The 14,965-nt window shown below is 42.9% G+C and overlaps 1 protein-coding gene across 1 annotated transcript in view; it reads left to right on the top strand.

Annotated features, from left to right (window-relative positions):
* The first annotated feature begins 1,127 nt into the window (after positions 1 to 1,127).
* LOC119176992 (soluble guanylate cyclase 88E-like) overlaps positions 1,128 to 14,965 on the top strand; it is a 165,572-nt gene continuing 151,734 nt past the window's right edge. The window contains exon 1 of the mRNA XM_075878395.1: positions 1,128 to 1,217. The gene's annotated coding sequence lies outside the window, so the exon portion shown is untranslated. The remainder of the gene's footprint in view (positions 1,218 to 14,965) is intronic.

Below are 14,965 nucleotides of genomic sequence, written 5' to 3' on the forward strand. Positions count from 1 at the left end.
CACGGGCCTTTTCTTTTGTTGTGTCCAAGTTGAAAAGTGATAGACGTCATAGATACATCGGAATATGCAAAGGTAACGCTGAGCAGTTTTTTCTAACACAAATACAAAGAATGGCGAAACAAGTGGTTGAGCCTCCTCACAAAATACCTATATAAATAGATGCAAAAAAAGTCTAGGTAAAAGTTACGGCACCCACGGGGCCCCTAGACCAGGATATTTATGAGCTAGACATTTGTAAAACGTTAGTAAGCTGCATGGTTGAAAATTATAGAAATTTTATTATCAACACGTAAAAGAAAAATGGCACAGCTCGCACGTAAAGTTTATCAGTTATCAGCACTTGCCTAGTGTAAAACTATATTATGTGGGGTTTCACGTCCCAAAACCAACATATGATTATGAGAGACACCTCAGTGGAGAGCTCCAGAAATTTTGGACCAACTGAGGTTCTTTTACGTGCGCCCAAATCTGAGCAGACGGGCTAAAGTTTTTCGCCTCCATACAAACTGAAGCCACCAATGCCGTGATTCAATCCCGTGACCTGCGGGTCAGCCGCCCAGTAGCTTAGCCACTAGACGGCCATGGCGGGGCACGAGTATAAAACTGACGACCAATCTCATGGCCGGAGAGCACAGGTAAGCGAAAGATAAACAGAATTTCAATTCTAAGCCGCGTATGTCCGTTTGTCAACAATAAAGATGAGTTACGGTAAAAAAAAGAAAAACAAGTAAGAATACGGTAACCTGTTTCCCAGAAGACGATAACGCTTTTCAACTTTGAAATGTTGAAATGAAATAAAAAATAAACAAAAATAAAGACACATTGGCACACCCACATGTTCTACAGAACTGGCGCACGTACGTGAGTGATTATTGCTATTTGCGGGGCTCTGTGGCTGAGTGTTACAACTGACAGCAGTCGCCCTTTTTATTCGTCCTTTCGTGACGGTGGAACTTCAGGGAAACAAGGTCAGGCCCGAGCAGAGAGCCTGACCGGGGGAAGAAGAATGATGCACTGGCAGCGTCTCCGCGCATGCGCGCTTTTCCCTGCTCCCTCTTTCGCTCCTCGGCACACTGGTGCTCCTCGTCGCACGCATCGCGTATTTTCGCACCCCCGTTGTGCGCGTCTGGGAGAGGGCGCCCTTTGGCCACAGCACCTCACGCACGCGGGCTACTTGGATTTGCCCAGCACATCTAGCGAACTATGTTCACATAAAGGTGAGTGTACGTCTCTCGCTGCTACTGATTGTTCAGAGAGGGTAAAGTGCTCAGGCATCGGCACATATTGTGAATTATCGGTATATCGCAGCGTTAAACTTTTTTTTAATGCGTGCGTGCTGAGAGACCTCGGTTCGGTACGTTTTACGACGGCATTTTAGCAAACGTCCCCGGACGCGTAAAAATCTGAAGCTGCAAATTGTAGCAGCGAATAAGTCATCGGGGTAAAGAAAAAGTTGATTGAGCCCATTTACGTAACCTTGCCGGTGTCAGTATAAATAAAATAAGTGCATATATTTTACTTTCACTCACTCTAGATAAGCCTGTTCGAAAAGTGGCAGCCAGATACACGTAAAACGACAGCACGACAGATGTTTTGTCGTTTTTGGTATTTTAAGCAAGCACAAAACGTCGTTTTCTGAAAAGACACTCTTGCCGTTGGCATTGACGCTAAGTAGCTAAGCGTCCATAGGTGTTATTATGCTCCAAATTAGCGTTTTAGGTAGGAAACATATCGCGTCTTCGATTGTTTTCTCACTCGAAGGCCAGCACTAGAATAAAAGGGCCGGTAACAAAAGACCACCTGGTTATATCACCCCTATTCTGATCAACGTTAAAGAGCCAAAAAAATGGAATAAGAAAGCAAGTAATTAAGAAAAATTACCGACAATGCACTCGTTTTTGATAGTTTGCCTTTATTGATTGATATGTGGGGTTTAACGTACCAAAACCACCATACATATGATTATGAGAAACGCCGCCGTGGAGGGCTCCGGAGATTTCGACCACCGGAGGTTCTTTAACGTGCACCCAAATCTGAGCACACGGGCCTACAGCATTTCCGCCTCCATCGGAAATGCAGCCGCCGCGGCCGGGATTCGACGCCGCAACCTGTGGGTCAGCAGCCGAGTACCTTAGCCACTAGACCACCGAGGCGGGGTGATGGAGTGCGCATCCCGATAATCACTAGGGTACAGGGGCGAAGCCAGAAATTTTTTTCGGGGGGGGGGGGGGGTTCACACCAACGTGACGGGGGGGGGGGGCACAGGTACCAGCTTTCATCTGTGACGTCACTATTGGCGGAAGTTTCAACAGATGGTGTACATGTATATAAAATCATGAGATTCCCCCTCTCCCCATGCATATGGTTGTGAAGAAAGTAAGCAAAAGTACTCTAAGAATGATTAATTCATATGTGATGTTTAAAAAAGCACCACGTGATTATGAGAGACGCTGTAGTGGAGGGCTCTGAAAATTGAGACCACCTGGGGTTGTTTAACGCGCACCCAAATCCGACCACAAGAACTTACAGCATTTTCGCCTCCATCAGAAATGCAGCCGCCGCAGCGGCGGGATTCGGTCCCGAGACCTCTGGGTCAGCAGCCGAGTACCTTAGCCACTAGACCACGGCGGCTGGGCAGCACTGTAAGAAGTACTCTAAATACAGTAGACGACAGGTACAAGGACCATTTGGAGCAGCGGCCTCTCGTCGCACCATTGAATAGACTAGTCTACGAAAACGCATTATTGCGATGACCCACCCGATCGGAGAAGAAGTCGTTAATTGCTGTTAGGCGTAGATGGCGCAGTCCTCGTCGGGGTGAAGTGCGTTTCAGAAGTTAAGGACGGCTCCGCGTACAACGTGGAATGAGAGGTATACGCAGCATGTTGTTGTACATTCACAATTACACATTGGTTTTGCTTACTTTGCTGAGTGAATTTCTTATTGTCGATGCCTGTGACTGCAAGCCTATAGGAATTTTTTTAATGTTAATTTCTATATGTGAAGCAGCCCTGACGCAATGGTAGGTTTTTTTAGTAAGCATTTATTTACTGCGCACTTCCAAGCATGCTTGCGATACGCAATAAGTAATTTTTTTGTAAGATATGCTGCGTGTTGGCAACAGGATTTTGCACATGTTATTTTTCGAGCAGTCTTTCAGTGGCACTGCGAATTTTGATAGCAATGAAGTACTTCAATCGTAGATGTTTTATCATGCGATCTGCGAAGACGAGATAATCATTGATGAGAAATGTTCACTTGGTCTTAATCGAAAGTGCACGTGGGACTGGACTATACCTACTCACATAAAACTAGATTATTCGCTGCGTATACGTGGTAAAACACTCAAAAATGCTAAAGAAACGCGGAATATTCTCGCTTTTTTCGTCGTAGTTTTCTTCACTAAGCACCCTGAAACGATAGCGTTGCACGAAGGTGTTTTTCGTTGTTTTTTGAAGCGGGCAGCCAACATTTCTGTTTACGTCAAGAAATTCAGAACTGTACAGAATATTTCACCGTGCAGCATTTGTGTATTTATGTTTCCAGCACTTACACCAGCGCGAACAAGAGCTGCCTTGAACCACACAAAGTATTCAGTGATCGGTTCATTAGTAATGAAGGAATGAACTTCGGAGTCGTTCAGAGTGTAGTGCACCATAATACAATTCCAAGAACTAATGAAATCAGACGAAAACTGCCAGCGCATACAACATAAGTTTACTTACGCTCTACTGCGCACCATCCATGACTGTTGGTTGTCTGTTTCGGGCATTCTGATGCGAGTCGCTGGAATTTAACTGCTGCCATCATCTCCTTGGCGTTCATTCATGTTTGCCGTATTTCATCAGAATGCGACAGAAACTATACCAGCCTTCCATACGGGTGCAATCACAAACGTGGGACGACTCGCGCGCAGAGTACTGGACTAGCGCGACCATACCGGCACGTGAAGGAAAGCGGAGGAAATGTTCACCCGCGAATCTTTCCGCCAGGCTAGAAATGAGTGCTAGTGTTGAAGGCGGAACATTACCAGCTGACATGTATTGTTGCTAAAGTTCTCGTTTCTCGCATTCAGGGTCACTGCCCAAACGTTGCTGAGCGCGTTGCTTCCTAGAAAGGCGAAGTCACCCTCTTGAAATACCTTGCCTACGCGTATGTTGTGTAGTTCGTGTCCTGGGTCGATCAGTACCCTTCTATGAGACACGATGGTCGCACCGAAACGCCATATGATATAACGCTTGATGGTTATTTCCCGAAAGGCGACGCTGCTGCCAGTGCACACTTGACAACTGGCGAAAATGAGGATGGTGCTTGTCACAGGTAGGCAGCTTCATTGAAGTAACGTGCCATTAGATAGCGGGGAAGAACAGCAGTTTAGGCTTTTAGTATTTTGGCCTTTTCTGGACTATTTATTAGACCAGTTCAATGACCGCTTTAAAAGGCATCGGAAAACCTCGGAGATGCTTTCTTCCCTTCTGCCACAGAATATTTCCGAATCCGCCACTCTTCCCACTGCTGAGAACTTCTCTGACGTGAACTCAAACATTATCTCAACTTCGGCATTGCAAGGAGAGTTAGCAATGTGGGCTGCGAAATGGAAGCGAGAGAAGCGAGAAACGCTCAGCATGTCTGCGATGCAAGCGGTTGCGAATCGCCCAGAGTTATTCTTTCCAAGCGCGCACACCATCTTCTAAATATTCTGGAAACTCTGCCGGTGAGCACGGCTGAAGCATAACGCTCTTTTTCATCACTGAGAGGCCCTAAGTTATAACTGGGAGCTACAATAATAAATTAAAGATTGTTTGGCATTGCTCTCTGAACATCCACCGTGAAGTACAAGTCCGCCCGGTAGGCATTTTCTCCGTTGTTTACCAGGAACGTAGAAGGCATCAGCTGAACGTATGTGTAGTAATAACCATAGGCGCCTGCGAAAATAAAGGGAAAAAAATCCGCCAGGCCTTCGCGGAAGGCGCAGCGCAGTCACAGTGAAAGCTAGAAGAGCAGCCTTTCAGAGCCTTTTCAAAACACTCTTTGGGAAATACTGCAAGCACACTTGCTTGATTCCCATTAGGGTATTTTAATCAATTTTTGGGGGTAGTAGACCGGCATTCGCTATGCCATTTTTCAATATTCTTCCGTGTAGCGTGGCATCCACTCAACACTTTCAAAATATTTTGTGCCAACTGTCAATGCAGTGGCTGACGACGATGAGGAATTATGGCTGAAGTGGACATGTGCCACTGTTAATAGGGGAACAACAACAAGCTTTTGTAATTGGTTGAGCATTGGACGGCCCACTTGTTACGTGATTCGCATTGTGCGGCGACTGGTTGATATTTCGCTGCTTCAAAACGCTTTAAATGTCGTATTATCTCGAATGCTTTCCCGACATCAAGCCTGCCTAAGGCAAGTTTGCCAACAAGTCACAAGCACACGCTCAGTGGTAAAATACTAGTCTAGCACCCAGCGGACCCGGGTTCAAGCCCCACTGTGTTATTGGTGCTAGGTCCTAAATGCGAAGCATTTCTTAGGAAACTTCGGCGGCTTTGAGCGTATCTATCTATCTATCTATCTATCTATCTATCTATCCTATTTATCTTTTTAGCCGTTTACATTTGGGTGCTCTCATGGTCACCCGCTTAACTTGGCGCGAACCAAAATTAGCATGAGAGGGTGTACGAATGTGATACGCTGGTAAACACATGAATAATGTCACAATCCTGTCGCGTACGCCGTCAAACACTTCTCGCCAGACAGTGCCACATACCCAAGGGCTGGTATGTGCCGCTGGTATGCGAGTATGTGATTGACACGTAGTATCTACCCAGAAACTATGAGAACACACATGGGCATTTTTAACGCGCGGGTGTTAAGAAATATTTAAAATCGGTAGCTTCGCCCTGACAAATGCAAAGAATAAATGTTAGGGTCCCAGTTGGAATCGAACCCAAGCATTCTGCGTGGCAATGAAGCATTTTACCACAGAGCTACGCCAGCTTTAAGAACTACTTTTCAAATAGACGCTAATCTTCTTGAGACGTCAATAGTGATTGCAGTGCTGCCTACCCAATTTTTAAAACATTACATATGCACTCCTTTGATACGGCTGTCATGTCGGGTTAACGTCAGTTGTGGTTAGTTGCCATGTGCTGAAGTTGATTTATGTAGCAGTGTTCAGAACCAGCATCTTTGCGAGCATCAGCGCTTCATATCAGCTTCTGGTGTTGCTAATACACAAGTTTCAGTTGGCATCGTTGCGCAAGTGCAAACAACTGGTTCTATAAACATCTGCAACTCTTTAACATATGTCTGTGCGTGCAACATTTGTACATAAATTTAAAGTCATTTCATGACGCGTCGCTAAAAAAAAGTTGCATCAAGCTTACCTTCCCTCCACATGCTTCGCATAACGTCGATTCCCAGGTACGTGAGATCTGCCGATTTTTTTTTTTCTAATTTCACGCGATGTGGTTACAGAGACCGGCGGTGGCGGCAGCGGCGGTGGACAACTGCGCGTGACCCGAGTTGTGACCTCATTACAGCCATCGCTGTAAAAGTTAACTGAAGCCATTTTTGAATTGATATTTTTTGAACAACATTGAAAAAATATAGTTGTTAATGATCAATTGATGGGGTTTTACATCCTAAAACCACGATATGTTTACGAGAGACACCGTAGTAGGGCGCTGCAGAAATTTTACCCTTTTGGTTCGTTAACATGCACCTAAATCATAAATATGGGCCTCAAATGTTTTCCATACATTAAGAATACGACAGAGATTCGATCCCGCTACCGGCGGGTCAGCAATAGATCACCATAGCCGCTGGTCTACCCTGGTGGGTAGTAAAAAAAAAACGCTTTTCGTAAAATCAGTATGTGCTACTTTTCGTCCAGATGTAAAGAAGCAAGTTCAACTGTGTGAGACATATTGCTTAAAATCACTTTGACAGCATGGCAGAGTGATTCCATTCTTTCCCGTTGCATACTCCCTGCTTTTCAGTGGCACGTTTTACTTGCAGACGTGGTTCGCGGTTACTAAAGGTGTTAACGGCAATGCAACAACCCAAATTTGCATGTGGGAATTCTATCAAACTTTGGACAACATATGCGACATATAATATGACATGTACTGCGCTTGATAATCTTCGTGTCAATTGAACAAGATAATCAACAGTATTCCGCTATGGTAATATGTCTGTTTGCTGCGTGAGACATTGCTGGCAGAGAGTTTGCTTCATTTCTTGTAAAAAAGAACTATGGTTACATGTATATTCCTCATAATTTTACGTGATAATATGCCCATCCTTGTTTCTCTTATCTGTGTACTTCTTGTCGTGCGTCATATCGCTAGGTGCAGCAATTGCTCGATGTGCCCTTCTTCTCATGTCAAGGTAAAGAAACGAACAGATGAAACGAATCAATATATGGTTTGTCGTATATTTTTTCACCTTTATGCTCCTTATTTTTGCGCTGTTTACCACAATGCTGAACAATAAGGCCTTTTCTCACTACAGCTGCCCACAATGCATTTTTCATTACGCTGCTTTAGGTTTACGACTGCCCTGTTTTGATATATTAGTCAAAGTTGCATGATGAGTATTTTAGTAGGCCTTTCTAAGGCTGTGATTGGCCTGCACGTTGGCTTGTGTTGAACCTTCGTTACTAGACACAACTTCGTAGTGCCTTTAGCCGTTAGGGCATAGTAAAGATATGTAAAATTATATTGTACACTCACATACTAGCCAAGTTAGGCGTATGAACCAAATATTTTTTCACACGCATGCGCGCGCGCGCGCGCGTGTGTGTGTTTAGATGTGAGCGGAACGTGCGAAGGTTAAATAGAGATGTTATTCTCTGGCACACGTATGAAGAGGCACCCTGTATTATGCTCCGAAGTGGCCTATCAGACCTAGGAACTGTGTTTGGTTTTTCCATTAAAACGATATCTGTCTATTGAAAATTATCGTAGTGATCTACTCCGGCGAGATCTGTTCCGGCGGGTGCAAGTATAACCACCACTTAAGCATTAATCCCACCGCCGAGCACACTTAAAACACTCGAGGCCGAGATTCCTGCCCAAAATCTCACAGATTGCCAAAGCCTTAAGAAGAACCAAGACACGTTTTTCCGTATGCAGACGTTATTCCCGGTAAAAGCGCCCAGTAATTATATTGTGATAGTAGCAACGCTTAGTTTGTAATCATGTTAGTGCAAAGCACCAAAAAATTGGGATGGGTAAGTGGCTGGTAGGGGCCGATGTTGAGATGGTTCACCCCCCCCCCCCCCCTGGCTACGCCACTGCTAGTGTAGCTGTTTGGACGTGTTGCTTTGGCATCATATACGGTGAAAGCTCATAAGACAAAAACAGAGAAGAGGCTTGATAAACGCAAGTGCTGACTCACAACAGTATTCTATTCAGAAATAAGCAAGAACATATATAGCTAAAAAATCGTGACACATCACATGTGTGCCGTCTGCACAAATTCATGTCCTGACACAAGAAACATAGCTGTTTTTTTAGAAAGAGCTGTGTTTGTCGCATCTCGGACACGTTGTAATGGCTCTCCCAGAGATTAAGGCATCGTCCGCTTTGGCCAGCGTAAGTGCAACTATGTATACGCGACAAAGGCGGATTGTGAAATGGGCCTTTTGCACAGTAAACAAAATTGCTCTTGCTTTTATGCTTAATATTGCAACCACTCACGATACTAACAATAACTATAAGCATGGCTATATTTACACCAATCGCAAACGCCCACGTGTGCGCAATAATTTCATTACTTACGTTCCAATCCGACGGCCTCCACACACGGCAAGTCTCTCCGTGTTTTCGACGTGGCGTCAAACGCATCAAGATCAACGTAGGAAAACGACGGTCGGAGGTTGTCGCTGGCCACCCACGCGATACGTGGACTCGTCAACAATGTATACGATCCGCGCGTGTAATATTGGTTAAGGCCAATGCGAGAGGTGCTTCGATCGACTGTTAATAGCGATTTCGTGAGGCTATAGATGCTAGCAGGGAAATAAATGGCCGTTACGTTCGCCTGTCTTTGATACTACAATCAGTCTTCATAGACAGAGACAACACCTCGGCGGCTGCCCTCGTGGAGAGGTATGCATGCTTTGTCTGGCCTTTGTTTGTCTTTTTATCTCATATGATCATTATACCGATCGCAAATGCATCACAGGCCTCTTTGCAGCTGTAGATGAGGCCTTGCTACTGATATGCATGTGTCGATCCCGTTGCGCGGTGGATGGCCATTTATTTCACGTAACTCGTGGCAGCCACAAAGAACGCTTTTTGCTTCGCGACTTCACGAGCAGAAATTCGCCTAATGTACAGTGGAGCGTGTACGCTAAAAAAAAAAAAAGTTGCGTGGACATTATAGATCAATCGCGTGTTGACTGTTACATTGACAGCGATTCATTATTAGGGATTGTAGAAGTGGGCCGAAACGCTCTTAAAAGAAACAAATTCACGAATAACAACAATCAAAAACCCTTACACACCACAAATTCAGAAAATAGCAAGCGTGTGGTCTTTCTTCCAGATAATGCTTAATCCTCGATATATGATGCTTTGTCCAACTATTGCCAACTCTATATATTATATACAAGTTGGCAATGATTGGAGGAATAATTTGTAAAGAATAGTTTGACATAGAAATGTCTCATCATGCCTGTGGGATTTGGTAATGCGGTACGGAAATCAGTGACATATGAATCGGGTCAGAGCCTGCCCGAAAACGCAAGTTGAAGTAACAATGAGATTTTCTTTGATATGTTTTATTTCTGTGCCGAATACCCAAACAAAATTGGTTAAGCAGTACTGTCGACTGTACAAGGTTGAACTTATGGTCAACCAGTCTCTCACTGGGCAAGTTAAGTTCACTGCATAAGATATTCGCTCCCGTAGCATTAAACATTTGCTACTGTGATGTCACTTCTTCTATATGAAACTTATCGTTTGCATTTGCTTCTGTTTTATGCCACTGACTTGGCAGAGAGGCTTAAGTCATTGTTTTATGCAGCTAAACGCTAAAAGATGTAGCGCGCTGATAAACCGTTACCATCGTATAAAGGAAAGAAGGTGAAAACCAACATGGTTTAAATTAATGCTCCGTGTGGTACTATGTCGCGCGCTTGTATAGTTCTGGGAAAATACCGCGATCTCCGCATTATTTTAGGTTTGGGAATTCAACATGTTAGCATTCTTTGACGGCGGACCTGTAAATGGTACACCTGCCTAATTTTCCGGCATCTGTCAGTGAACTGAAAAATCATGTGACCTCTACCAAGCTAGCAACCGCGCCGCATAATTGTGTCACCAATTTCTAGACATCTCGAAGCATAAAAGTCAAACCTCTCACGCCCTCTACAAAGTGGTGAGAGAAACTATAATGCATTAGAAAACACGCTCATAGAAAAAAAATTCGGCAGAGCCCACATGCCTGGGAATGGACGTTATGCGAAGCGTGCGGAGGGAAGGGGACCGTGTTGTAATTTTTGTAATGAGCGACACGTCATTAAATGACGTTAAATATATGCACAAATATTGCTCGCACAGACATATGTTGTAGAGTTGCAGATGTTTACATGACCAGCTGTTTGCACTTGCGCAACGATTCCGACTGGAACATGCGTATTAGAAACACTAGAAGCTGATATGAAGCGCTGATGATCGCGAGGATGCTGGCCCTGGACACAGCTACATAAATCAACTTCAGCGCATGGCAACTAACCACAATTGACGTTAACCCGACATGATGGCCGTATCAAAGGAGTACATATAAACCCAGGGACCGAAATGAAAACAATGCTGAAAAAGTTGTGTGATGGGCAAAAGGCAATACAAGCCGACCTAGAAAGCTTGAGCAAGCAGCTGAAGGTAGTGGAAAGCAGCCTTAAAGCTATTGAAGAACAAGTGAGTATGATAGCTCATTTCTCAAAAATAGTTAAGGAATTAGAGACTACTCTTTGTAAGCAGCAGAAAGAATAAACAGCTTCAAGGACAGAAGTAGGTGATATAAGTAATGCTATTCGGAGTAACAGAAACCGACAAGGAACGTGTTGCCGACCTTGAATCAAAGGTGCTAGTAAACGTATTCCAGAAAAGTCTTGGTGTCAACTTGAGTAACGTGGAATGAATACACTGAATAGGGCAAAAAAGCGCTAAACCTCAACCTGTCATTCTCAGGTTCTTTGATTACAGGGGGAAAACTGAAGTTTACAAGCGGTGCAGAAAGCTGAAAGGCAGCGGTATCTCAATATGGGATAACTTTTCGAAGGAAACATGGGCAAGGCGTAAAATGCTCTGGGATTGTACGAAACAAGAAATGGGGAGTAGGCGTCATGTGCGCTTGAATAGTGCCAAACTGCACGTGGACTCGTACGTGTACACGTGAGATCGTTTAAAGCACAGCTGCGTGAAAGTTAAGTGTCCGAAAATACATGCTATTTCTGTTAAGGTTGACTAACGGGAAGAAGAATATGATCCGAGCACATCACGCTTGATCAGTTTGAATTCACGATGGCTGGCTAGCAAGACTGGGGACCTGGAATACATCCCTTCCTGGCTAACTATGAACCTCGTGTCATCACGATTACTGAAACCTGGCTGCGTCCCGAAATAAAAGACCAAGAGCTTGAACCACCGAACTATAAAATCATTTGCAGGGACCGCGATGCTCGTAGTGGCGAAGTTGCTGTAGTAATCAAGACTGACATAGACTGGGAACAAATGCCTGGTATTTCAACACACCAAAATGTTTGGTGGCAAGTTAAAGTAGGTAAAACAACGATAATTCTTGGTGCAGTATATAGACCACCCAACTCCTCCATTTTGTGTATAGGAAACATGCAGTTTTACTTAGAAGGCGTAAAGATCCGCAGCTCTTGAATTATTTCTGGGGATCGCAACTTCACAGGCATCGACTGGTATGAACTTGGTGCCGAGCCTCACGAAAAAAACAACAATGGGAACTGCTACTTTAGGTAGCATTTAGTCACTAATTAAAACAGGTAGTTCAAGAATGCAGCCGCGTAATTGGGCAACATGAATTGGTCTTCGATCTAGTGTTCCTAGACGTGCGACTTCAAGAATATAATATATCAGTAGAGGCTAGCATTTCAGATCATAAGTCAGTTTGTTTGAGAATAAAGCCTACCACTTTGTGCTCAAGGACTCACAGCACAACTAAATATGTGGTAAATTGTGCCAGAGCACATAATAAATGACAAAGAAGAAACAATGAACAGAATCTATGAATAATCTGTGAAATCAAACATTTAAAGTGAAAAATTCGGCAGGAACTAAAAAAAGTAAAAAAAAATATGCCAGTGAAATTTCCGCACTAAGCACTGCATTGCGCACGAGGCTGTATGCTGCTAAGAAAACGTTCTATGATGTAACATTGACTGGTTTTATGAAGAACGATCCACACTGTTTTCGGCGCCATTTGGCACTGAATAACAAGGGTCCTGGAAACATTGCCGTTTATGACGAAGTTGTGACTGATTGCTCTCGTATTGCAAGTTTTATTGCTTTTTTCTAATCTGTCTTTACCGATAGTTCTGAAAAGGATTGTTCCCCCTTTGTGCTACAATTCACATATTTTACCAATGTCTAAGATAGAAGTGTCATTGACGGTATTGCAGCACTTTTGCTTAACATTGAAGAAAACAAATGTATAAGTCCTGACGGTATAGCAAATGCGCTTTTACGCAGGTATTCAGAATGGGTAGGCCGCTATCTTGAGAATATATTTAAGGCATGGCTAGCACAGAAACGAATCCTAGATGATTGGCTAGTCGCAACAGTTGTTCAGGTACACAAATTAAGTGGAAAGCAAGACATAGGAAACTATCGGCCCATTTGACGTGTGTGTGCTGCAAACTTCTTGAGTACATTATAGGAAAATCAGTCTATGGTTACGTTAAAAACAAGAAGGCGTTTTTCTCGGATCAGCACGGCTTTCGACAAAGTATATCCCTTGAGACAGAATTGGGAGAAAGAATTCATGACTTTTTAACTGCACTGAATAGCAGAAAACAAATCGACGCTATATTTTTGATTTACTGAAGGCTTTTAATCGGGTTGCGCACACCAGGATGATAAATAGGCTACTGAAAATGAATATGAATTATAAAGTTGTAGCGTAAATCCGTTCATACCTCACAGGTCGGACACAATTCATCTAAATAAACAACAGAAAATTGAATCTGCTAAACATAACCTCAGGCGTACCCCAGGGATCAATTTTAGGACTACTGCTTTTTTTCATTTACATATATGACATTGCTCAAGACATAAGAGACGACATACCCATTAGGTTGTTCACAGACGATTGCCTAGTATATCGTGAAATCATTAACCAGAATGAGCAGGCTTCACTTAAGCAAGATCTTGAAGGTGTAGAATGATGGGCCACTAAATGGCAAATGAAAATGAATGAATCCAAATTAGTTATACTTAGATGTATGAACAGAAACCAGCACGTAATTACATGTCACCATGAGATCAATTCCACAACTCTAAACGAAGCTGACTCGATCGAATACCTAGGCTTAATAATTTCATAAGACTAAGTTGGAAACCACATGGGAACATCAATTGTGCAGCTGGAGAAAAAAGATATTGTTTCTTCGCCGCATACTAAAACTAGCAATACCACCCATTGAGGTGCTTGCATATTTGACCTACGTAAGGCCAACTTTAAAATATGCCAGTGCAGTGTGGGATCCATTTCAGTCGGGGTTAATAGATCAAATTAAAAAAATACAAAGAATAGCCGCAAGGCTAATTTTATCACATTATTCTCGAAATGAATCCATTTCTGAAATGCTTCGGTTGCTTGAAATGCTTACACCGGCTTTAAAGAGCCCCAGGTGGTCGAAATTTCCGGAGTCCTTCACTACGGCGCCTGTCATAATCATATGGTGGTTTTGAGACGTTAAACCCCACATATCTAAGACAGTGAGTCGACCTGAATTTCTTTTTCTGTTATCAAAATGACACCTGAGTATTGAAACTAAACCTTATTTTGTTCCCAGGTGCACAGCAATGTCAGAAATTGCAATGAATTTGTGCTTTTAGTTTCAAAACGCAATCTCGATGTGCACGCGTATTCTTTTTCCATGAGTGATAAAAGAGTGGGATCAGTTTCCAGTATTTGTACTAAATTCGAAGAACATCGAAATCATTGAAGTGTGCATTAAAAATATATCATAACATTGAGTATTGCTAGTGTTATACGTACATTGCCATGTTGTTCGGAAATGCATCGTGTAGTTACTTGAAGTTGCATATTATACCACCATCACAATATATTTATGCACATTTTTTTTCCTACAGCGTTTTTAAAATACTTTTTTTCTGTTCTGAAAAACTATTTATTTTTCTATCTTTGGGATCTTCACTATAATACATCGCACTTGTTTTATGCTTTCTGTTAACATTTACTCCCCTCACCATGTTATGGTCATGAGGGCCAATAATGTTTGAAAATAAAAAAATACATAAATAAAACGGCATTTCAGATGAAATATTTAAAATGCCGGTAGGCAATAACTCAGCCTGAGTTGGAAAATTATAATGGTAAACGATTTCGGGAGAATTTCGTTGCTCAATTAAAAAAATGAAATCACAAACTTGCGCATTCAGAGGCTAAAGTAACAAATTGAACAAATACTATTTGTGTTTTGTGAAGTTTGGGAGAATGGGCGGAGAAAAATAGGTCAGGATCAGAAATAAAAATAATTTCATCAAGGTTAAAGGTTGCTTCATATGATCGTAAAAAAAGTCTGCACCGAAAAAATGTTGAAGCTACATAAAAGAGGTGGCATTCGTATATTGATGTATTACACTGCATTTGCAGTATATTTTGCAAGCCCTATGCAGAGCCATAAAGCCTTTCTTTCCAATACAACGAGCGGCCGAAGCTTGTAGGCTGGCGCACCAGA

Source organism: Rhipicephalus microplus, chromosome X (assembly GCF_043290135.1).
Source record: "Rhipicephalus microplus isolate Deutch F79 chromosome X, USDA_Rmic, whole genome shotgun sequence".
NCBI classification, from domain to species: domain Eukaryota; kingdom Metazoa; phylum Arthropoda; class Arachnida; order Ixodida; family Ixodidae; genus Rhipicephalus; species Rhipicephalus microplus.